The sequence below is a fragment of the Pteronotus mesoamericanus genome, unplaced genomic scaffold (genome assembly GCF_021234165.1).
Source record: "Pteronotus mesoamericanus isolate MK-2021 breed Mesoamerican mustached bat unplaced genomic scaffold, CSHL_Meso_final scaffold_31, whole genome shotgun sequence".
Classification (NCBI taxonomy): domain Eukaryota; kingdom Metazoa; phylum Chordata; class Mammalia; order Chiroptera; family Mormoopidae; genus Pteronotus; species Pteronotus mesoamericanus.
In genome coordinates, this window is record NW_026555312.1 from 18,286,026 (window position 1) to 18,312,726 (window position 26,701).

The following is a 26,701-nucleotide window of genomic DNA, read 5'->3' on the forward strand; positions in this document are numbered from 1 at the left end:
CAGAACTCTGAGACCCAGTGAGATGTGGAGCACCTGCAGCTGCGCAGCAATGTGCAGAGCATCAGCACCAGTCCCAGCAGTGTGGTAGCCTGCTGCTCCAAGTGCTGCATGAAGTGAGACGCCACCAGCATGTACAGCTCAGGACATGAGGACATGCTGGCCTTGGTCCCTATGGGTTGGCGTGTCCACTCTTGTGGGAGTCAGTTATAGTAGCAGGACCAGAGGTAGGCAGATATTGAAGCTCCATCATATACCAACTTCTCTGTAAAGTCAGTGGTGAACTGTATGTAAACAATCCAGAAGACTTGGCCATGCAGGAAGCATGTTTGCGAGCGACCTGCTTCTCCACGCCCAGGGAAACCAGGTAGCACCCCTCTACAGTCCCTATTCAGCTCTCGAACTACGAGCCTGTGGTGAGGCCCCTGGAACTTGCTACACTCAGAGTCTGATGCGGGAAATGCCAGGGTCCTGGGCTGTTTTCAGAACCACCAGGTGCAAGGAGTCATCCAGAAAGTAGGAGGTGGTGGCAGTGTCACGGATGGACACCTGAGATGGTGTCCTCCCCATCCCTCCAGGACAGTTTGATTTGTAGACAGACTGATCACAGCATGGTGATCCTGAGCTAAATGTCAGGGAGCTGGTGGGCTCTGCACTGTCTGTGAAGTGCAGGGTTTCATTCCTACTGGTGTCCTGTCTGTACCTTAGCTGACCTAAGTACTTCACCTCCTTCTCCATACAGTCACTCAGTCTGTCAGGCTCTACACGCTTGGGGGAGGACAACACCACAGTATGCTGAGGGTGGCTTTCTGTCTCCTTTTCCTGGGTTTTCTTATCTCTGTTCTTTAACCTTGTAGGAATAGTCACTTAAGTGGTGATGGAATCCCAGGCTCCTTGTGCTTCATGCCCACCTCTTCTGTGTCACCATCACAACTGAGTAGATGATTAAGCAAAAATTTTATCTATCAAATGTTAATACATTCTCCATGTCTTAATTCAGTGTTTTATCCTAGTAACAGAGAGGAGAGCTTTGGATTTTTTTTTTTTAAATGAGAGGGGTTTTTTTACAACTTGTATATGCAAAGGGAAGGTGATAGCAGTTGCATGTTAGGTAGTTTAAAAAGTTAAAAACTCTACAATTTAGGAGTTCTGTACCATTTAGTCTTCAATTTTATTTTAGGTATCATTTAATTTAATAAAACCAACACATTTATGCACACAAACAAGAATTTTGGTAACTATAAAACAGTATTCTTAGATATATATATAAAAGATAGGTTTTAATGTTTTTATGTTAAGAAATAGTATATAGAGTAGTTAAAAAACACTTTCTTCTCCAAAATAATTGACAATTTAATAGATATTTGTCACTAAAACTTAACTACCAAATATCTCAAAACCACTTATAGAAACACTATGGTTTTATACATTTTTATTTTATTTAACCAGATTATATCATAGTTTCCTCTTCCACTGATGTCCCCAACAAACAAGTCTAAAAAACTGAGAACGGATATTTAATAAAGTAATTTACTTAATAAAATGTCAGATAATTTTATATTATGTCAACACATGATAGTTCTTATTTAAGTTGTTTTTCCGTAACATTAGTAGAAATGCCTTTTTTTTTTAAAGATTTTATTTATTTATTTTTAGACAGAGGGGAAGGGAGGGAGAAAGACAGGGAGAGAAACATCAGTGTGTGGTTGCCTCTCACATTCCCCTTACTGGGGATCTGGCTTACAATCGAGGCATGTGCCCTGACTAGGAATTGAACTGGCAATGCTTTGGTTTGCAGGTCATTGCTCAATCCACTGAGCCACGCCAGCAAGGGCAGTAGAAATACTTTTATCTTGTGAAAACATTTAAATATAAGATACCTAATGATTACTTTTTTTCTCCTCTGCTATGTAACTTAGATTCAAATTTTTAATGAAAGTTTTCAAACTTAAAGATGTACTCATCTTTAATAAAATATAACACAATATTGATAATTGTGCTTAAATTAAAATTGTAAAAATATGAAATTATAATAAACTATGCTATGCAATACACATTTATGCAGCACAGGATAGTGTTTAAATAATTATGTGTAAGAGTAGCACATCATTACACATATTTTTTAGTCATTTCAAATCCTGCTAATTCCAAAACATTTTCTGTGGTTTTATTGGCATCATTCACCATGAATTTATAATATAATTTGATGTTTATGAATATTTCTTTCATTTTATTCATTATACTCTTAGTTTATAAAAGCAATGGAGTCTGTTTCCATTATATTTTATAAGCTTATTTATGTCTTTGCAGTATCATATTCAAATGAACAAAATAATTATTCTTTTATTTTAAAGAAAAACTTCAACCACATTAAATGTTATAAGAAAATGTAATTTTGAAACATTTTCCAGTCTACATTTGTATTTTACTAACCTCACAAAAATTATAGTAGTAAATCTGTACTCTGATCATTTACATTCATATAATAAAACTTTTTTCATAATAGAACTTTTTCTCTACTTTATAAATATGTTAGTAAAATGTTTTTGAACAGATGTTTATAAAGACAATAAGGCAGTTGTGCAGAATACAAATAAATTCAGAATATTTTCAATTGTAATATATTTTACTTTCAAAATTAGAATATGGTATATTATTCAGCAAAGCTACATTAATTTTTTTAAGCAATATAAAGAGTAACAGTTTTTTGAGAGTTTTTTTACACATACCATATGGGAAATCAGAGCAAATAAATATAAGAATTCAAAGATAATGTGTGATTTTGGAAGCATATTCCAAAGAAACCTATTATAAAAATGAGGTGAATGAATGCTCAACAGTATCTAAACATAACATAAATGGATAAACATCATGTAATTTTTCAAATTCTGAATTCTTTCATACCTCTAAAAGGTGGAACAAAAACTGATGAAAAGCCAAAACAGGAGAATAGAGAATTCAAATTCCTGTGGTTGGCTATTATTACTTCAATTTATCCCTAATATAAGATTTGGGCCAGGTCTAGAACTGTCAAGGTTTTGCATGTAGGCTTAAGACTAGTTGAATACAACTTGCAATTCAGCGGGCATCTGTTAATAAGGTTCTGCATAGAAGCCCTAAGGCAGGGAGTCATAGTGGTATTTGTATAGGATAGAGGTGATTTCCAACTGATCTGAAAAAGTTCTATCCTTATGTCTAAAAAACTTTAAAAACCACTTGATGAGATTAAGAGCAAATTGAACAATGGTCAGTGACTGTGAAGACATACTTATAGAAATTATGCAAACTAAAGCATTGAGATAAAATATTGAAAAAGAAAATAAATAGAGTCTTAGTGGCTTGTGGAATAATATTAAACAATCTAATATATGTTTAAAAGGAGTCCCAGGAAATAAAAAATAAAAAGGGGAAGTGAAAATAATATTTAAAGTAATAATGGATAAAACATTTCTAAACTTTTTTAGATGGAAACTAAACTCATAGATTCAAGAATCTTAATGAACTCCAAGCAGGATTAACAGAAATAAAATCATACCAAGGTATATCATATATGAATTGCTTAAAACCCAGTGAGAAAAATAAAGCCTTAAAATCAACCAAAGTGAAATATATGTCATATTATACAGAGAACAAAAATAAGAACTATCACTGACTTTTTGTCAGAAACAATGTGAGCCAGAAGCCACTGAAAGAAAATCTTTAAAGTATTGAAATAAAGGAAAAAAATGTCAACATAGAATTTTATATCTAGAAGAAATATCCTTCAATATAAAGGTGCAATAAATTTTTTATCAGTAAAATAAAGTCCAAGAGAATTTATCACCAGCAAATCTGTACCATTAAAAAGGTTAATGAAAATTATCCAGGCAGAAGCAAAATACATGGAAACTTAATTCTATAGAAGGATATGAAGAATGTCACAAATGGTAAATATATAAGTAAATGAGATTAAAGTTTACATATCATAAATGAAGTGATAATATTATTTGAATATGTACTGTGATGATTTTCAGATGCATATTGTAAATCCTAGAGCAACCTCTCAAAAGGGAAAGCAAAGAGATATAGCTAAAAGCTTGTAGAGGAAGTGAAATAGAAAACTAAAAAGTAATTTATCCAAAGAAGTCATGGAGAAAGGAAAAGAAACAAAAAACACATAGGACATATAGGAAAAAAATACCAAGGTGATAGACTTAAACTGAAATATGCTCATAATTACGTTAAACATATAGAGTGTGAGCACTTCAACTGAAAGACAGAGATAGTCACAAAGCAAGACCCACCTATGTTCAGTTTACAGAAAATCATTTTACTGTAATGATACAGATAAACCAGAAGTAGGAAGAAAAAATATGAAAACACTAATTTTAAAAATGAAAGTGCCAATGTAAATATCAGAAAAGTAGACTTTAGGAAAAGTAATACTACCAGATATAAATAGAAATATTTCAAAATGATTAAAGGGTCAATTCATCTAGAAGATATAACAATCCTAAATTTATATTCAACTAATATCAGTGATTTGAAATACATGAAGCAAAATATGATAAATTTAAAAGAGAAAATAGATAAATCTATGCATACAGCTCAACAATTCAATAATCCTTCCTCATTAATAACTAAAACTATTAAGCACACAACCCCAAATGTTAGTAAGTTTTGAAAAACATGATTAACTAAGGAGAAAAAAAGATGGTGGAGGACTGTGTGGGAGTCACACTGACCTCCTCCCAGGACAAATCTGGAATTACAACTAAATTGTGGAGAAATCACCTGGAACAAACAACTGAACAGTAGCAAGAGAGGAGCCTTATAACCTCATACAGGAAAATCATTTTTTTTGTCATACAGACAGGAAAATCAGCTCTACCACAATCTGACTGGTAAGGAGTGCGGTAGAGACTCAAGAATGTCAGTGGGGTGTCAACGGGCGGCAGCACCAGTAGGATATAGAAATGGCCAGCTGGATCTCCCTGAGAAGAACAGGGTCTAAACTATAAGTGGTAATCTCCAGTCTACAGCACCAGAGCCCAAAAAGTACACAGAAAAAGGGCAGGATTGCTCTCTGCCAGATGGGCGGCTGGAGGCACAAAGAGCCATTTAAAGGGCTAACACATAAATTTTTATTTGCAACCACTTACTCTGATGTCCAGCAAAGGTGGGAGCATAGTGGACTAGAGACACCTGAGGAGAGGCTGGGGAAGGAGGCTCTGGGGAAAGAACTGAGGAAATAGCCGGTTGGATCCCAGTGCTGACTCATCCCCCCCCAGAGCAGCAGCCATATTGCTCAGGAAGATGACTCCCCTAAGTGGCAACAGCATGAGAGGACACAAAAGCCCAGCTCAAGGAGGGACTTGGCCCTGGAACAGTAGCACTAAAGCCTGACTGCTGAGTACAGAGTGGCAGCCAAAGATAGTAGATCCCTGTCCAAAGAGGGTGCAGAGTGGTCTAGCGACACCTGAGAAGGGACTGGAGATGGAGGCTTTCTGGAGAGATTGGAGAGATAGCCAGAGGGATCCCAGTGCTCACTCCTCCCCGATAGGCAGCAGCCATTTGGCTCAGGCAGACCACTCCCCTGAGAGGCAGCAGCGTGAGAGGACCCAATAACCCCATCCTCAAAAGGGACTCAGCCCCACCCTGCAGTGTCAAAGCCTGACTGCTGAGTGCAGAGTGACTAGATTAACAGCTGAGGGAGACAACTACAGACAGTAGATTCCTGGAAGTCTCAAACACACTGCCTCAGGTCAGACAGGGTCAACATCTGACATCATCAGAGGCAGATCCAGAAAGAAAAAACAGCAGTCTCCTACCACAGAAGTTCACACTACAAAGTCAGGAAATCAAGACAGATCAATTTAAGAACCAGAAGCCAAAAAGAAGGGTCTCACACATAATGGGAAGACAAAGAAACATCCCCCCGTTAAAGGGAAAGGAGAAATCCCCAGAAAGAGAACTAAATGAAATAGAGGCAAGTAAACTATCAGATGGTGAGTTCAAAAAAATGGTTCTAAGGAAGGTCAATGAACTCACTGAACTCAGAATGAAAAAAACTACAGGGAAACGACAAGGAACTTAGTGCAAACTGTATCAGCATGAAAAAGGATATAGAAACTATCAATAAGAGACAAGAGGAAATGAAGAATACAATTTCTGAACTGAAGAACACAGTAGAGGGAATCAAAAGCATATTAGATGAAGCAGAGGATCAAATCAGTAAGCTGTAGGATAAGGTAGAAAAAAGCTCCCAGAAGAGCAAGAAAATGGAAAAAGACTCAAAAAGAATGAAGAGGCATTTAGGGACATGCAGATAAACCTGAAACATAATAATATCCATATAATAGGGATACCAGAAGGAGAAGAAGAGAAGCAAGGGATAGAGAACCTGTTTAAGAAAGCAATGATGGAAAACTTCCCTAATTGTAGGAGAGAAAAAGTCACACAAATCCAGGAAGCACAGAGGGTCCCATTCAAGAGGAACCCAATGAGGCCCACTCCAAGACACATCCTCATTAAAATGGCAAATATCAAAGACAAACAGAGAATCCTAAAAACAGCAAGGGAGAAACAGATAGTAACATACAAGGGAGCCCCAGTATGGCTAGCAGCTGACTTCTCAACAGAAAAACTACAAGCCAGAAGGGAATGGCAAGGAAATATTCCAAGTCATGAAAAGCAAAGGCCTGCAACCAAGGCTGTTCTACCCAGCAGGGCTCTCAATTAAAATGGAAGGCAAAATAAGGAGTTTCCCAGACAAAAGAAGGCTAAAGAATACACCTCCTCCAAACCAGCATTGCAAGATATGCTAAAGGGACTGCTTTAAGAAGATGAAGAAAAGGAATCTATAAATACCCAGTTACTTTCACAGTCACCAATACTTGATGTTACCAACATTTTTAATACTTAATCTGATTGTGACAATGATATGCTATTTTAACTGTTATTATTTCATTTATTGAAACTAAACCTGTTTTTGTATATTTCTTGCCTATTTCTATTATTTTTAAAACACTTTAAATGACTTTTTGGTATTCTTTATCCATTTTTTGACTACATGTTTGTAGAATTTTTGCCCTAAATACAAACAAAAAAAAACTATTAACCCTTTTATGGATGTGTTGCATATACTTTCCTATTCTATTACTTGTCCTTTAACTTTTTTATATGTATATTACTATATAGTCTTAAGTGTTTAATATAGTCATATTGCCAATATCGTACTTTATAGCTTCTGGGTTTGAATATGTTATTTCAAGGTAAGAAAAATATTAGTTTATATTTTCTCCTAAAACTCCTTAGATTCTACGTATTGATTTTTTTTTGAAGTAATGAAGCGTTTATTGATTCAAAATGTACCCAATCAAGATGGGGAACTTTAGAGTTTCCTCAAATCCATTTTCTTAGAGCCCAGAATTCAAGCTTTTTTATATCAGGGTAAGGGAGAATAGGAGGGGCAAAAGATCACATTGATAACCGCTGACATCTGGGCGTCAACAAGGATCCAAAGAAAAGTGAGAAATCCCTAAATCTCTTTGTTCCCAGTCCATTGACACCCCCCCTCCCCCGCATTCTGAGTCTGGTCTTAAGGCTCCTGCAAATCGTTGATAAACAGTCATTTACTTTGTACATATTTCCCCACCTCCTCCAGAGAGGCACCTTCTAGCAAGGGGCTGTTCTTCCAAAAACTCAAGCCTCATTCAAGCAGAATTCCTCCAATAATTAGCACATCTATAGCAGGAGCTATGCAAGTTAGAGTTAAGATAAAGTAAGAGAGTAAGCATTTCCTTGTGTTACACATCCAGAGCTCAGGTTTTAGAGTTAGTCAGATCTAGGTTCAAATTGGTTCTGCCACTTCTTAACTCCATAGCTTTGGAAGCTTTCTTAACTTCTCAGCTTATATTTCTGCATTTATAAAGTGGGAGTAATAGGACCTAGAAATTTTGTAAAAGTAAATGAGAATTTGTAAAAATCACTTATTTTAGTGATTGGTAGATAGCCCTAAAATTTTTTTACTTGATGTTGCTATTATTATTTTGTTGACTTTCATCCGAACCTCTTCTTATTCTATCAGATTAGTGCTCCTGGTTGGCCAATTCAGTTTTTTCCCCCCAGCCTTTAAGTCTCTTACTTCTTCAGCTTAGTGCCTAACCAACCTCAGAAAACAAGTGCCAGGCTCTAATCTCACAGCTTCTGTTCCAGGAACATTGGTGCTGGAGAGAGCCTCATAACCAAGCTGATGGCCTCAATAACAAATTCCCATTCCCACACCTTAGCTAAGCCCTTTCTGTGGCTCTACAAGCTTTTTACTGGTGGTTTTTTTTGTTGTTGTTGTTGTTCTGTATTTTATTTTATTTTTTTAGGAGTATATTTTTTAATTTATTTTTTCAAATACATTTGTCTCTGCCTATCCACCCCCAATTTCCCTTGCCCCCTTCTTCCCTCCCTCAGCTCTTCCTCTTTGGTTTTGTCCATGAGTACTTGCTATATGTTCCTTGACTTTCCCCTTCCTTTCCTTGTCCCTGTCCCCCCTCCCTCCCTCCCTCTTGTCTCTGTTGATTTCTTTTCCTTTCAATGTTGCTGGTCATATTTTCCTTGCATCTTTGTATTGTTGGTTAGCTTGCACTTATAGATGAGGTCATGTGATATTTGTCTTTCACCCCCTGGCTTATTTCGCTTAGCATAATGCTCTCCAGTTCCATCCATGCTGTCGTGAAGTGTAGTAGTTCTTTTTTTCTTTCTGTTGCGTAGTATTCCATTGTGTATATGTACCATTATTTTTTGATCCAATCATCTACTGATGGGCATTTAGGTTGCTTCCAACACTTGGCTATTGTCAATTGTGCTGCTATGAACTTTGGGGTGCATAAGTTCTTTTGTATTGGCGTTTTGGTATACTTAGGGTATAGTCCCAGCAGGGGAATCACTGGATCATAAGGCAGTTCCATTTTGAGCTTTTTGAGGAAATTCCACACTGCTTTCCACAGTGGCTGCACCAGTCTGCATTCCCACCAACAGTGTACTAGGGTTCCCTTTTCTGCACAGCCTCGCCAGCACCTGTTGTTTGTGGATCTGTTTATGATGGCCATTCTGACCGATGTGAGGTGGTACCTCATGGTGGTTTTGATCTGCATTTCTCTGATGGCTAGTGATGCTGAGCATCCTTGCAAATGCCTCTGGACCCTCTGTATCTCCTCCTTGGAAAAGTGTCTGCCCAGGTCCTTTGCCCATTTTTTGATTGGATCGTTTGTCTTCTTGGAGTGGAGTCCAGTGAGTTCTTTATATATCTTGGAGATCAAACCTCTATCTGATGTATCATTAGCGAATATATTTTCCCATAGGGTTGGCTCCCTTTTCATTTTGCTGATGTTTTCTTTAGCCATGCAGAAGCTTCTTATTTTGATGAGGTCCCACTTGTTTATTCTTTCCTTTATGTCCCTTGCTTTAGAAGACATATCAGTGAAAAAATTGCTACGTGGGATATCTGAGAGTTTCCTGCCAATGTTCTCCTCTAGGACTTTTATGGTGTTGCGACTTAAATTTAAGTTTTTTATCCATCTTGAGTTTATTTTTGTGTATGGTGTCAGCTGATGATCCAATTTCAATTTTTTGCATGTAGGCGTCCAGATCTCCCAACACCATTTGTTGAAGAGGCTATTATTGCTCCATTTGATGCTTCTGCCCCCATTGTCAAATATTAAGTGCCCATATAGGCCTGGGCTTATTTCTGGGCTTTCTATTCTGTTCCACTGGTCTATGGGTCTGTTCTTGTGCCAGTACCAGAGTGTTTTGAGTATAGTGGCTTTGTAGTAGAGTTTGATGTCCGGTATTGTGATCCCTCCTACTTTGTGTTTCTTTCTCAAAATTGCTGCGGCTATTCGGGGTCGTTTATGGTTCCATATAAATTGTTGAAATGTCTGTTCTATTTCTGTGAAATATGTCATTGGTATCTTAATAGGGATTGCATTAAATCTATAAATTGCTTTGGGTAGTATGGACATTTGATGATATTAATTCTTCCAATCCATGAGCACGGTATATGCTTCCATTTATTTTTGTCTCCCTTAATTTCTTTCTTCAATGTTGTATAGTTTTCTGCGTAGAGGTCTTTTACCTCTTTGGTTAAACTTATTCCTAGGTACTTTATTTTTCTTGTTGCTATATTGAATGGTATTTTTTTCTGATTTCTTCTTCTTCTATTTCATTGCTGGTATACAAAAATGTCTTTGATTTCTGAATGTTGACTTTGTAACCTGCTGTTTTGACAAATTCACTTATTAGGATGAGGAGTTTTTTGGTAGAGTCTACAGGGTTCTCTATGTACACTATCATGTCATCTGCAAACAATGATAGCTTTACTTCCTCCTTTCCTGTTTGGATGCCTTTTATCTCTTTCTCTTGTCTGACCGCTGTGGCTAGGACTTCCAATACGATGTTGAAAAGAAGCGGTGAGAGCAGACATCCTTGTCGTGTTCCCGATCTTAGTGGGAAAGCTTTCAGTTTTTGACCCTTGAGTATGATATTGGCTGTAGGTTTTTCATATATAGCCTTTATTATGTTGAGGAATGCCCCATTTATTCCCATTTTGGTGAGTGTTTTGATCATAAATGGGTGCTGTACCTTATCGAATGCTTTTTCTGTGTCTATTGAGATGATCATGTGGTGTTTGTCTTTTCTTTTATTTATGTGATGTATCACGTTTACTGATTTGCATATATTGAACCATCCCTGCATACCTGGGATGAATCCCACTTGATCGTGGTGGATAATCTTTTGAATGTATTGCTGGATGCGGTTTGCCAATATTTTGTTGAGGATTTTGACATCTATGTTCATCAGCGAAATTGGCTGTAGTTTTCTTCTTTGTAGGGTCTTTATCTGGTTTTGGGATCAGGGTGATGCTGGCCTCATAGAAAGAGTCTGGGAGTCTTCCCTCCTGTTGGATTTTTTGGAATAGTCTGAGAAGGACAGGGGTTAGCTCTTCCTTAAATGTTTTGTAAAATTCTCCTGTGAAACAGTCCAGCCCTGGGCTTTTGTGTGCCAGGAGTTTTTGATTATTGCTTCCATTTCCCCAGCTGTTATCGGTCTGTTCAAGCTTTCTGTTTCTTCCTCCTTCAGTGTTGGAAGTATACTTTTCTAAAAATTTGTCCATTTTATCAAGGTTTTCAAAATTCTTGACATATAATTGTTCATAGTAGTTTCTGACGATCCCTTGTATTTCTGTGGTATCAGTTGTTATTTCTCCTCTTTCATTTCTGATATTATTAATTTGGGTCCTCTCCGATCTTTTCTTGATGAGTCTACTTAAAGACTTGTTGATTTTATTTATCTTTTCAAAGAACCAGCTTCTGGATTGGTCAATCCTCTGAATTGTTCTTTTCGTCTCTATGTCATTCAGTTCTGCTCTAATCTTGACTATTTCCTTCCTTCTACTTGCTCTGGGATTTATTTGTTGTTGTTTCTCCAGTTCTTGAAGTTGTTGTGTTAGGTATTTTATTTGAAATGTTTCTATCTCTTTTAGGTAGGCCTGTATTGCTATGAACTTCCCTCTCAGGACCGCCTTTGCTGTGTCCCATAGGTTTTGGACTGTTGTCTGTATATTTTCATTTGTTACCATAAATTTTTGATTTCTCCACAATATGTTTATTAATGCTTTGTTTGGAAGATCTGTCCATTTTTGACACTGGGGTGTTGAAATCCCCTACTATCAATGTGTTGCTGTCCATATCTTTTTTGAAGTCGTCCAACAATTTCCTTATAAACTTGGGGGCTCCTATATTGGGAGCATAGAAATTTACAATGTTGATGTCTTCTTCATAGATTCTTCCTTTAAGTATTATAAAGTGTCCCTCTGGGTCTCTTTTTATGGCCTTTGTTTTGAAATCTACTTTGTCTGATACAAGTATGGCAACCCCGGCCTTTTTCTCATGTCCATATGCTTGGAATATTTTTTTCCATCCCTTAATTTTCAATCTGTGTAGGTCTCTTGCTCTGAGGTGGGTCTCTTGTAGACAGCATATGTGTGGGTCATGTTTTCTTATCCATTCAGCTACCCTGTGTCTTTTGATTGGGGCATTTAGTCCATTCCCATTGAGAGATATTACTGATAGAAACTTACTCATCTTTTCTCTTTGTACCTGTGTTCTTCTCTCTCTCATTCTTTTCCTTCATCTTCTTAAACCAGTCCTCTTAGCATATCTTGGAGTGCTGGTTTGGTAGAGATATATTCTTTTAGTCTTCTCTTGTCTGGGAAACTCCGTATTTCTCCTTCTATTTTAATGGAGAGCCTAGCTGGGTAGAGCAGCCTTGGCTGTAGGCCCTTGCTTTTCATGACTTGGAATATTTGTTGCCATTCCCTTCTGGCTTGTAGTGTTTCTGTTGAGAAGTCAGCTCTTAGGCGTATCAGGGTCTCCTTGTATGTTACTTTCTCCTTCTCCCTTGCTGCCTTGAGGATTCTCTCTTTGTCTTTGACAGTTACCATTTTAATGAAGATGTGTCTTGGAGTGGACCTCCTTGAGTCCCTCTTGAGTGGGGTCCTCTGTGCCTCCTGGATCCATGAGACCCTTTCTCTCCTCAAATTAGAGAAATTTTCCATCATTACATTTTCGAGGAGGTTCTCTATCCCTTGCTCCTCTTCTTCTCCTTCTGGTATCCCTATTATACAGATATTATTGCGTTTCAGGTTGTCCTGCATTTCCCTAAATGCCTCTTCATTCTTTTTGAGTCTTTTTTCCATTTCTTGTTCTTTCTGGGAGCTTCTTTCTACCTTGTCCTCCATCTCACTGATTTGATCCTCGGCTTCATCCAGCCTGCTTTGGATTCCTTTTCCTGTGTTCTTCAATTCATAAATGGTATTCTTCCTATCCTATTGTGTCTTCTTGATAGTTTCTATGTCCTTTTCCAGGCTGATATAGTTTGCTGTAAGATCCTGATAGTTTCTCTGCAGTTTCTCATAGTTCTCTTTGAGCTGGCTGAGCTCATTGAGCTTCCTTAGAACCATTTTTTTGAATTCAGTATCTGATAGTTCCCTTGCCTCTATTTCATTTAGCTCTCTCTGTGGGGAGTCCCCTTTTCCCCTCATTTGGGGGGAACTTATTTTTTCTTCCCATTTTTGTGAGAGTCTGTAAAGTAATTTATTTATTTTTACTTCTGCTTCAGTTGGGCTGTCTAGATTTCCTGACTTTGTGGATTAAACATCTGTGGTAGTATGTGGGTCTTTTTATTGATTTATTTATTTTTCCCTTTACTTTTCTTTCTGGGCCTGCCTCTGATGATGTCAATTGTTGACCCTATATGAGTCTGGGTCATTTGTTTGAGCCTTTGGGGAGTCTACTGTCTGTGTCTGACTCCTGCTTGGGGCAGCTCTGTGACCCCTTCAGTCAGGGCTGGACTATTTTTTGGGATCACTCTGCACTCTAACCCTGGCTCCTTGAGTGCCCTCACCGGCAGGGCAGGATCCCCCGCCCGCCTGGGCTCGTATGTGCTTGCCCCGGACCAGGGGGCTTTTTCGCGACCTCGCGTACTCATCTGGCACCCTGGCCGGCGAGCTCCCTGGCACTGGTCAGTTTAGGGACTTCTATTGTGCGTTTTCCCCGCTTTTGGCTCTTTGGGTGCATTCCCTGCCTTCGCCAAATGGAGACTATGGAAAGAGGAGGAAGTCAGCTTCAGGACTCTCGGTTAATCCTGTCTCCGGTCTCCCCTCCAGGAACTCTGGACAGCTCTGTGACCCCTTCGGCCACGATCTACTAATTTTGTGGGCCGCTCCACAATCACGGACTGGGCAGGTCAGTTTACGCCTGCCCTTGCTGCTCTGTGCACTCCTTCAGAGGCCATATCAGTGCCAATCTGTGGGAGACCTTGCCGGCTGGTGCAAGCATTCACCAGCGCATGCAGGTCACACACACGCTCGCCAACCCTCGCCGGCCACTCGGCTCAAGTGTGCACGCCTGCACTGGGTGGTTTTGGGGTGTCTATGTGTGCTTTTTGGCTTTTGGCTCACTTGGGGTGTGGCCTCTTCCCACACAATGGAGACTATGGCAAGGAGAAGGAGTTGGGACTCCCCGGTTCCTCCTCCCGTTCTTTCCCCAACACCTCCGTCTCGTGTCTCTTGAAGACTCTCCCAGCCAGTCTGCACTTAGCCCCCCAGCTCACATACCCACAAGCTGTGTGCAGAGCACACAAAGAGAAAGTTAACTGATTCCCTTATGCCTGAGAGAGATGTTAGCTGCAGAGTGGGAGGTGCGTTATCACGGGGCTCCACCGGCCTCCGTGTCAGTTCTCTTCACAAAGTTTTCCTCACCAGTCTTTTCCCAGGCACCAGCCCACCCTGCTGCCGCCTCTACCCAGAGATCAAGGAGGGTGGTTGCCACTGCAATTTTTGTGTTGGCCCTTTAAATGTCTCTTTGCATCCCCAGCCACCTGTCTCTGGCAGAGAGTGCCCTAAGCTTTTCGTGGTTGCATTTTATCTGTATTTTCTTGGTTTTAGCTGCTGTAGTTTAGGGGTCCCTGTTTATGATTCAGACCCCATTCTTCTCGGGGGAAGCTAACTGGCCGTTTCAATGTCCCACTGGTGCTGGTGCCCGTGGGCACCCAGCCCACCCTCTTGAGCCTCCACCACACTTCTCACCCGTTGGGATGTGTGAGAGTCGAATGCACTGTCCGGGGCTCTAAGGCTCCTCTCCCACTATCGTTCCATTGTTTTTCAGGTGATTACTCCACTATTTAGTCGCAATTCCAGTTTGGTCTTGTGGGGAGGAGGTCAGCGTGACTCCCATTCACTCCTCTGCCATCTTTTTTTTTTTCCTACGTATTGATTTTTAACTCACCTGAATATTTTTTGTATAATGTGTGAAAGAGGGCTCTATATTTGTTTTATTTCAAGTTAAAGTGGTCTATGCACCTTACCTGTTGAATAAGCCTTATTTTCCCCATTGTTTTGAAATATCAATCATATATTACATTGTTAGACAGATATATACATTTGTTTCTAGAATGCTCATTTTATTTCATTGATCTACTTAATTATTTCTGTGCTGGTTTCATTTTGTTTTAATTGCTGAGACTTTATAATGGATTTAAATTTTTTAACACTGTATAATGGATTTTGAAATTTAAAAAAAATAAATAAAATCAATCTGCATTTAAAAAAAAAAGAAAGAAGGACCTTTTGCGACAACACAGGTGGAACTGGAGAATATTATGCTAAGTGAAATAAATCAGTCGGTGAAAGACAAATACCATATGATCTCACCTATAAGCGGAGTCTATTCAACAAAATAAACTAATGAACAAAATAAACCACAGGCATAGAAACATGGAACAGACTGAAAGTGACCAGAGAGGATGGGGAAGGAGGACAATGATGGAAAGACGGGGAAGGTACTAGACAAAGAACATGTATGAATGACCCATGGACATGGACAACAGAGTGGGAATTGACTGTGGGAGAAGGGAGGTGGAGTGGAATGGGTGGAGGGGGGCAACGGGGGAAAATTTGAGACAACTGAAACAGAATAAACATGGTTTAAAAATAAGAAAAATTAAAAAAATTTTTTTCAAAAAAATTTTTTTTCTGAAAAGAAAGAAAAACACGATTAACCATTTGGACTGAACAATTATAGAACATTTGACCTAACAAGTAACAATGGACATCTTTTTATAGTGCATGCTGAACTTTTACCCAGTCACACTGTAGATTTGATCATAATGCATATCTCAATGTATTTAAAAGAATTAAAATGATACTAAGAATGTTCTTTGTCTATGACAAGACTAAATTGGATATCAGTAGCAAAAGATATCTGGAAAATACCAAAATATTATATAATCAAACAATAAATTACAAAATTATCCATAACTAAAAAGAAAGTTAGAAGATACTTTAGCTGAATTTTAATGAAAATACAAATATCAAAACTTGTAGGACGCAGCTAAAAAAGTGCTTAAAGGGAAATATATGTTTGGTAATTTATATTAGGAAAAAAATCTGAAATCAATGATCCACATTTACACCTTAAAACTTAGAAAAAGAAAATCAACTTATATTCAAAGGAAGTAGAAGGAAGAAATAGTAAAAATAAAAACATAAGTAACAAAAAAGAAAGTGAATAAGCAATTTTAAAAAATCAATAAAAAAATTTTTGTTCTTCAAAAGAACTTGCAAAGAACTCTTTCAAATTGAAATTGATAACCTTGAACTAGAGAGAGAAGATACAAATTACCAATATAAATAATACAAGGGGCAGATATCACTAAAAATCCTACAGACAATAATAAGATAATAAGGGAATATTATGAGTGATTTTATGGTAATAAACTTGATAGCAAAATTAAAATGGACAAATATCTTAAAAATTATAAACTATGAAACCTCACTCAAAAATAATTAGATAACCATTATAGACATTGAATAGGTATTTTAAAAACTCTTCCACATTAGAATATTTCAGAAAATACTGATAGAGGAAATATTTTACAACTCATTTTATGGGACCAGGAGTATCCTGACACCAAAATCAGAACAAGAAAATACAGGCAATAAAAAGTATAGACCAACACCCTTTATAACATGGAATAAAATTTTTTTTGAGCAATACCAAATCAAATCTAACAATATATCAAAAAGAATATGATGACCAAGGAGGGTTTATCTTACAAATGCATGAGTGGTTTAACACTCAAAATTTAAATGAATGTAGCTTGTCATTTTAACAAACTATAAGAAAACATATGATTAGTCCTGATGCAGAAAAATACATTTGACAAAATTCACATCTTTTCTTGATAAAAACTACCAGTGATGTAGGAAACTACCAATGACGTCCTCAATCTGATAGAGGTCATCCCTGAGAAATCTGCACCATCAACATACATAATGGTGAAACACTGAACAGTTTCTCCCCAAGATCAAGAACTAGGCAGGAATAATCTCCTACAACTTCTATTCAATGTCAGACTGGAAATTACAGTCAGTACAATAAGTCAAGACAAGTAAATGAAAGACACACATAGGAAAAAGAATGAAATAAGATTGTCTTTATTAATGTATGACATTATTATATGTGCAGAAAATTTTATAGAAAGTGCTACTAAAACGAGTGCATTGAGAAAGGTCACAGACTATAAGGTACATATACAAAAATCAATTGTATACACTTAGGAATAAATTTAACAAAATATATGTGAGATCTATATTCTGAAAACTAAAAGAGTACTCAGAAAAATTAAAGAGAATCTAAATAAATGGAGATATTCCTGTTCATGGACTGAAAGACTCAATATGGTTAAGATGTAAATTATCCCAACCTTATCTATGACCTCAACACAATTCCAATCCAAGTTCTAGTAGTACTTTTTTAATAAATTAACAAGTTGATGTTAACATTTATGTGGAAATGCAATGATCTTATAAATTACCAAATAAACACTGAAAAGAAGAAAGTTGGAGGATTTATATTACTTGATTTTAAAATTTACCATAAAGCTATAATAATCAAAGTATGATATTGGTATAAGGAAAGACAAACAGGTATATAAAGAATTTAAAATTACACCCACACATATTTGGTAAACTGGTTTTCAACAAAGGCAATTATCTAACAGAATGGTGGAACAACCTTTTTCAAAAATGGAAATGGAACCAGATATGCACATGAAAAAAAATGAATCTCAATCTTACCTTGCATCATACAAAAAACTTCACTTGAAATGCACAATAAACCTAAATGTAAATTTTTTTTAAACATCTGAAAGAAAACACAGGAGAAAATTATCATGATGTTTGGGTAGGCAAAAGTTCCTTAGAGAAAACACAAAAATCACTAACTGTAAAAGAGCAAAATTGATAAATTGAATTTCATCCAATTTAAAATTTTAGCTACTTGAAAAACACATCATGCTAGATAAAATGTTTATATATCTGTCTATATATCTGACCAGAGACATATGTCCTGAATGCATAAAAAACTCTCACAGCTAAATAACAAAACAAGAAAAGGTCAAATATATATGAACATAGGCCTCAAAAATGAAAATATAAAAATGATCAATAGTTCATAAAAAGATATAGTAATTGAGAATATTAAAATTAAAATCACAGTACACTTCACAAACTACTTCACATGCCCTGTAATAACTAAAATTTAAACTTTTGACAATAATAAATTTTGACCAGGATGGTACAGTTTGGGAAAGTACGGTTGTTTTCTATAAATTTAAGTATGTACTTATTACAAGACCCTACAGCTTCTTTCTCAGGTGTGTGCCCAAGAGAAATGAACACACATGCCAGCAAGAAGACTGATATATGAATACTCATAATGGTTTTATGAGACAAACTTCAAATGACCATCAAGAGGTGAGTGAATAAATGCATATAAATAAAAGCATAGCCATATAATGAAATATTACACAGCAATAAACAGGAGTAAGAAACAGGAATAATTACTGGTAGATAAAAACTACATGAATACATTTCAAAAACATGCTGAGTAAAATACAAAAGAATATATACTGTATAATTTTTCTTACATGGAATTCTAAAATAGGTTAAACTACATAAGAGAGACAGAAAGCAGATCAGTTAGTTGTTGCCTAGGGCTGGGGATGGGGGGGAAGATTGACTGCAAAAGAGCAAGAGTGACATTTTGGGGCTGGAAAATGAAAAAGTTGTATATCTTGATTAAAGTGGATGCATATATTTATCAAAAGTTATGGACTGTACACTTAAAATGGGTGCATTTTATTGTATGTACCTCAATAAAGCTGATTTAAAAGGAAAGAAGCGGAGGGAGGAAAGATGGGAAGAAACTCAGAGGGTTTACCTGATTTGCTGAAGACCAGCGCCCCACCCAGGTCCTCTGATCCCCAATTCACTGCTCTACCCAAGAGACCAAACTGCCCCTGAAACTGCCTATGACAACAGGGCAGCCTTAATTTTTACACTCCTAGAATGTTGAGAAAAAACAATCACACCTTTTCAGAAATTGTGACCGCTCATCTGTTTCTAATCCAACTACCAAAATTTTAATTCAATCTGTGGTCTAATCTCCAATCAGGGCAACACATAAAACTGGCAAATGACCCTGGGGTAGACCTGGTGGCCACCTATGGAGGTGATTCGTGGCTCAGCCTGCTCAGAACCTCTCCTTATTGCTTGGCATCTCACTCTCCTTCTTGTCAGAGCTGGCACTTGGGCTTTGCTTCCCCAATCCATAGCCTAGGGTTTTTGCTGATTTGCTAGAATCAAATATCTATAGTAGTGCCCCCCACCATCAGGGGGTAGATTCCAAACCCCCAGCGAATGCCTGCAATGTCAATAGTATTGAACCTTTTCTAAAAAGTATATTTTATTGATTATGCTATTACAGTTGTCCCATTTTTTTCTCCCCTTTATTTCCCTCTGCTTGGCACACCCCCTCCCATCAGGCTTCCTCCCTCCTTAGTTCATGTCCATGGGTTGTACATATAAATTCTTTGGCTTCTCTATTTCCTATACTATTCTTACCTCCCCTTGTCTATTTTGTACCTACCATTTATATTTCTTAATCCCTGCAGTTTTTCTCCCATTCTCCTTCCCTCCTCTCCCCGCTGATTATCTTCTATGTGATCTCCATTTCTGTGATTCTCTTCCTGTTCTAGTTTGCTTAGCCTTTTTTTGTTTTTGTTTTTAGGTTCAGTCATTGATAGTTGTGAGTTTGTTGTCATTTTACTGTTCATACTGGTCTTCTTTTTCTTAGATAAGTCCCTTTAACATTTCATATAATAAGGGCTTGGTGATGATGAACTCCTTTAACTTTACCTGGGAAGCACTTTATCTGCCCTTCCATTTGAAATGATAGCTTTGCTGGATAGAGGAATCTCGGATGTAGGTTCTTGCCTTTTATGACTTTGAATACTTCTTTCCAGGCCCTCCTTGCCTGCAAGGTTTCTTTGGAGAAATTAGCTGACAGTCTTATGGTAACTCCTTTGTAGGTAACTGTCTCATTTTCTCTTGCTGCTTTTAAGATTCTCTTCTTATCTTTGACCTTGGGTAATGTAATTATGATGTGCCTTGGTGTGTGCTGCCTTGGATCCAACTTCTTTGGGACTCTCTGAGTTCCCTGGATCTCTTGGAAGTCTATTTCCTTGGCCAGATCAGGGAAGTTCTCCTTCATTAATTTTTCAAATAAGTTTTCAATTTCTTGCTCTTCCTCTTCTCCTCCTGGCACCTCTATGATTTGGATGTTGAAATGTTTAAAGTTGTCCTGGACATTCCTAAGCCTCTCCTCATTTTTTCTGAATTCTTGTTTCTTCATTCTGTTCTGGTTGCATGTTTTTTTCTTCCTTCTGCCCCAAATCATTGACTTGAATCCCAGTTTCCTTCCCTTCATTGTTGGTTCCCTGTATATTTTTCTTTATTTCTCTTTGCATAGCCTTCACTTTTTCCTCTGTTTTGTGACCATACTCAAGCATTTCTGTGAGCAACCTGATTACCAGTGTCTCTAACTGTGCATCTGATAGGTTGGCTGTCTCTTCATTGCTTAGTTCTTTATCTTTTTTTTTTTTTGGAGCTTTGATCTGTTTTTTCATTTGTCAGGGCGCCTGTTACACTGTAAAGGGCAGAGACTGAGGTATTCACCAGGGTGGAGCAACTCATGTCACTATGTTGGTGGTACTGTATATGTGGGAGGGGCCAGCGAGGGAACAATGCCACTTGCTCAGCTCTCCGCCGGCTTTCAGTCACTTCTCCCACTACACACAAGCAAATTGGGCACTTCAGGTGCTGATTCCCCAGTGGGTGGGTCTGTGTATATCCTAGGACCCTGTGGGTCTCTCCAATGAACTCTTCTGTGAGTCTGAGAGTTTCTCCTGCTGCCACAACCCCCATAGGATTTTACAGCCAGAGGTTTTGAGGCTTTCTTTTCTCATGCTGGAATCCTGGGTTGCACAGTCTGTCTTGCTCCCCTGTTATTCTTCCCAATTTATCCACATGCAAATACGGGGCCTCCAGCCACCATTACCAGGCCAGTCCTGTAACCACCCTGCAGAGTCCTGCCCCTCCCCCCACAACTGTCCATCTCCTGTCTCTCCTACCAGTCTGGATGTATGTTTCTTCTTTAACCCCTTGGTTGTTGCACTTCCATACAGTTCCCTTTTCTGGAAGTTCTGATTCATTTTTGTTTTTAAATTTGTTGTTCTTTTGGTTGTGTGAGGAGGCAAAATGTATCTACCTACACACCTCCATCTTGGCTGGAAGTCTAAAATGACAATAGCATTAAACCTTAGACATGCAAACCTTTTCACTTAAAGGAAGCATTTTATGGCTTCTCTCTGGTGTATCCAAATTGCCAGCATCACTACTCTTGTACTTTGGGACTGTTATTAGGTAAAATAAGAGCAACTTGAACACAAGCACCATGGTATCTCATCGGTGGATCTGATAATCAAGACAGCTACTAAGTGATTTACAAGGAAGAAACATAGAAAAGCATGGATGAGCTGCACAAAGTGAGGATACATCTTGGGCAGGACACTGGGGCAGCATGAAATTTCATCATGCTACTGAGAAGGGCATGCAATCTAAAATTTATGAACTGTTTAGTTCTGGAATTTTCCATTTAATATTTTCAGACTGCAGTTGACTGCAGGTAACTGAAAGCACAGAAAATGAAATTATGGAATGCCAGGACTACTCTTCTGTGAGTTAATGGTGTTCAGCCTTATGCTCATCATTTATATGGATATATGCTTTGGAGATACTGGGTTGAAAGGAACATCTAATTCACTCCACAGCTCAAAGCAGAAAAACCTGCTGCTTTATCCTTCTCCAATTAACATATGTATTTACCAGACTAGCAAGCTATCAGCACTCAGTCCTGAAAGCCTGGGTAGTTCATTCAGTGCACTTCACAATCTCTTAACTGCATTTCAATATACAAACAAGGAAAGCCGGAAATAGGGGAGGAAAGAGGGTGAATGTAAGGCACTGGTAAGGACGTTCTTACCAGGATGAGGTAGCTTAGGACCTGAGTGAGCAATGTGGGAGACACCCAGGCATCCAGGAGAGGGTATCCACAATGAGGGAAGGAAGAACACCTAAAGCATAACTTTACTGACTCTAATATTCCTCTCTAGAGCATGGGACTGTGATTTGTTGGAAAGCACATGACTTTCAGAGCCAGACAGATCCTGGTTTGAGTGCTGTTTCATTTCTGGATTAATTTAGGCAAATGACTTAACCTCTGTGAACTTCCACTTTTTCACCATGCAGAAAATAATAAAACCTTCCCTTTGATATTATTAGAAGAATTAAAGGGCCATAACATACAAAGTCACAGTAAATTTTGTGTTTTTCTCCCTCCCTTCCTTTCTTTCTTCTTTTCCTCCATCCTCTCTTCCTACCTTTCTTGATATATAAAATAGTAGTAATAGGAGAGACCTTAAAATTTTTTAGTTTAATGCCTTCCTCATATAGGCAAGAGGAGCAAGAGACTTTCTTGTGAGCCACTGCTAGCCATTGACAATGCGGAGATCTCCCCGGAGGAGAGTAATCTTTCCCCCATGCCATGAAAGCTGGTGAATTAGTAATTCTAAATTTCCATTCCTGAAATGTATACATGCATGCACTTGAAGATACAGATCCAAGAGGACATCAAAAAGGGCAACTCTCTTATTTTGCATTTTTCACTCAAGAACACCAAACTAGACTGCTTCCTATTTTAAAAGCTGCTCTGATGAATAGTTTATAAACCTCTGGTACTTTTAAAATCTAAGACATTCTTGATGTCTCTCCACTAGCAACTCTGAATATATTCTGTGCTCTAGGAGGAAGCAGTGGCAGGAGTTCCCAAGACAGAGCCCTCAAACTCCTTAAGGTCCACAATTGTTCAGAGGTGAACAGTTATCATTTGGGGGTTGCCCCACATCTAGACCTTTTTCAAATTTTGAGAGAACTTCCACAGTTTGTGAGTCTTTGGGGAAAGCTGAACTCTGCCAGCTGCAACAGAAGAAGAAGGAGGCAAATGCCCCCTTCTCCCCACCCCCATGGCTTAAACTGGGTCATGTGACATGTCTTCTGCCAATCAGATATTCTCATCAGGCCATGATCCTAAGTGAGTAATACTCAGTTTGAAGTTCAATGCAGTATTACTAGGGGCAGCAATATAGCATTTATGACAGTAGTGTCTCAAGCTGTTTTTCTCAATTTTTATCATTATTGCTTTTCTAAGGACACAATTTAGACATTTCTTCCTATGTTGCTCTCCCATGAAATCTTAAGACAACAGACACACTATATATGTGTGCGCGTATGCTTATGCACTGTATGTGTGTCCATGCTGTATACATAAAGAGTAGGGTGTCTATATGTTTATATGTTGCTCCCATGGAAGGAAGTGACATCACCCTGCTGAGAATGCATGGTCTAGAAGATGTGGGATCTGGCAGGAGAATATCCTAACCAGATGTTCCTGTGTATTAATAATGGCAGTATATCTTATTCCGCAGTGTCCCTTGTCCCCTACCCATTTTCACAGCCTGGATCTTTATTCACTTCTGACTTACCTGGGATTTTTCGAACAAGGTCCTTCCTTAGTTTGGATTTTCCTGGAAGCAGACTCCAAGACAAGGATTTAAGTGCCAGTAGTTTACTTGGAAAGTGATCCCAAGGAAAACCAGCAGGAGAGTAGGAAAGTGAAATAGGGAGGAGAAGGAAGCCAAAAATGAATGCATCACCAAGCCAGTTACCATCTCGGGCAACTAGAGCTCAAGCCCATAAGGGTGCTCTGGGAGAGAGAATAAGGCATAAAACAGGATCATCCAACAGAACAGCAGGAGAATTTGTACTCTAATTCCCACCAGGCATTGGTCCGGTGCTGCTGCCAAGGTGCTGTTTCTCTGCCTTCCTAGTCTGAGCAGCTCTGGAGACCAGAGAAAGTCTTCAGGTAAAGAGATGTAAATGCTGGTAGCTAGAAGTCTGGTGTGTGTCCACTGAAGTGAAACGAAGGGTCAAAACGACATAGTTAGGACACTGACATTGAAAAATAGATAAAAACGTACATTATGGACTTTAATCAAATATTTCTATGACTACATCAAAAGAATGGGACCGAGGTAGCTGGAAAACAAAACAGGGTTTGATCTAAGATTAGTGAATTATGCTATCAGTTGAACTTATGTCATTGTGATGTTTCTTTTATATGTATAGTGACATTGATTAGAAGAGAGCCAGAATGGGGACACATGGGAAGATTTAGAGACCTCCAGTTTTTCCAGCCATCAACCCACTCTTAGCCATTCCCACCTCTTGACTTTCTTAGTGTCCCCTTCTTCCTGTCTGAGTAGGCTCTTCAAGTCTGACCTAAGGACACCGCTACCTTCTCCCAGAGGCCATAAGTTACCTTGGAAGAGGGAGCAAGTTCTCTTCATTCTCTATCTGCCCCTCCCCACCACCATTCATACACATTGATCCCTGATATCTCCAGAACTGTAACTAAAGTGAGAGCCCAGCATTTCCTAAGGGAGAAGGGAGATTTACAAAGTCAAACTCAGTAGGAGATGTACTTACCAAAAGACTAACAGGACCTTGCTCAAGTATATTGGCAAAGACCTGGGAATGTATGAGGAAAAAGATACTGATGCTATTGATCAAGGAGAAACAAGCATCATCTTGATCAGGATAAATATAGATACACTCACCAATTATTTTCATATATTGAAATGGGTTCAGTTGGAAGTACAGTCAAGGGCAAGTTGAGATGCTAGAAACGGGGAAGTTCCATAGAAGAAAATAATTCAAAGACATTCAGAGATAGGAAGGGTGGCTGTAGATTTAGCCCCATAGACGATCTCGTTGTCAAGTCCTGAAATACACTCTGGCAAGGGAACACTAGCATCTTGGGGGAGCAGTATAGTGCCTATTCGCTATGGGTGGGGATACTGGTACCAGATGCTGCCATTGAAAAGGGTTCCTTGGTTATGATGAACATGGTAAAATCCCAAAGTGGAAAAGGATAAGGAGTTACACTAGAATGATCAGATACAAATAGTTACAGTTATCTCAGTAGACATTTAGGGCTCATCAGAATAGACTGACCTGTAGGATCTTAGGGTGTGGTAGATTAATCACAGGGTTTCTTGTCCAGTCTGATGTATATAACTGAAAAAAAATTCCCAGGTCTGGTGAATCAGGGCTGCCACTGTATCATAAAGGTAAAGCCATTTGTAAATCCCAGTCAGTTCACAGATCTACATCCGCTTAGAAGGTAAAAGAGAATGGCTAAGGAATCACTTTCTACCAATATTGTAAGTGTATTCTGTGTATTCCTCCTAGACTTCCCCAAATATATTGGTGCTCATTTACATGGGTCACTGTCCTGGAGAAAGGAAAATCCCCAAACTTTTCAGAAATAGTTGAACACTAGCTTTTAAGTTAGCAATACTAAGAAAGCAGGGGACTAATACAGATCAAATGATTAATAGAATTATGAAGTGTGTATGTGGCTACTTTTTTCCCAGAGGAGAAATATAATAAACATGAGAAAGACTGCAAAAATTAGGATGAGTTTTTGTTTTATGTAACCTATTCTCCTCTTCCATCCCTGGGTTCCTTACCCACCTGTGTCTCAGTGTCTCAAACTCTCCATTCTCCCTCCCATGCCAGGTCTGAACATTCTTCCTATCTCTTTCCACTCCTTCACCTGATGAATTCCTCATTATCCTTCCAATCTCAGCTGCAGGCAGGGTTACCTCCTTAAGGAAACTTACTTGCTCCAATCTCCCCTCCTATCTAGGAATCAATGTCAACTTCCTTGGTTCAACAATATCATGAAACAGTGTTGCTTTTTTTAAAGCCTTTCCCCAGCCTGTTGTATATTCACATGGATGAGCTGATTAGTATGAGTCTTCCACTATATGACAAGCACTGCACAAGCTCAGCCTTATGTTTTCCTTTATCCCTGTATTCCTGGCTCCTAAGTACAATGTATAGCATGATGGGTACTCAATAAATATTTGTCAGATGATGACTAGATAAATGAATTACATGTGTTTTTATTTTTAAATGTCATATAATAAATAAATACTCAAATTTAAGAAAAAGAAAAGAAAATCTCATTTTATTAGTGTCAAAGTCCAAAATAGGGGCATTTTTAGTAGAAAAAAATTACACAGAAATATTTGATAGATATATGCTTTATATATTACATGACTTATTTGCATATTTACATAAAACTATATTATTACCTACTCACACTTTCTCAGCATCACATATTAAGACATCTAGAAATGTAAATAGTTTGATATGAGCTTAGGCATATTTGAAAATAATTTCTTTAAATTGGGATGAAAATAGCCATCTTCCCAGCCATCTTCCCAATATTATACACTGACATAATTCTATGTCATTTGTTAGGCAAAGTATTTTGAATACTTTGTGACTCCACTTATATGAGGGATCTAAAGTAGTCAAGTTCATTCTAATATAAATTGGAATGGTGGTTACCGGGGTCTGGGTAGCGGGGAAGAAAATAGGGAATTGTTGTTTCATGGGTACAGACTTTCAGTTTTGCTAGATGAAACTTTTTTGAAGAACTGTTGAAAATCATTGTAAATATGTTTAACACTACTGAACTGTAAACCTAAAAACAGTTAAAATGGTAAAAAAAAAATTAAAATTTGTCATGAATTGGTCAATATTTTTCGGTATCTTTTGTATGCCAGCACTTTCTCCTGG

At 38.2% G+C, this 26,701-nt stretch overlaps 1 pseudogene; it reads right to left on the bottom strand.

Annotated features, from left to right (window-relative positions):
• Window positions 1-200: 200 nt before the first annotated feature.
• On the bottom strand, window positions 201-25,683 carry LOC129085782 (cerebral cavernous malformations 2 protein-like; annotated as a pseudogene).
• Between the last annotated feature and the right edge of the window lie 1,018 nt (window positions 25,684-26,701).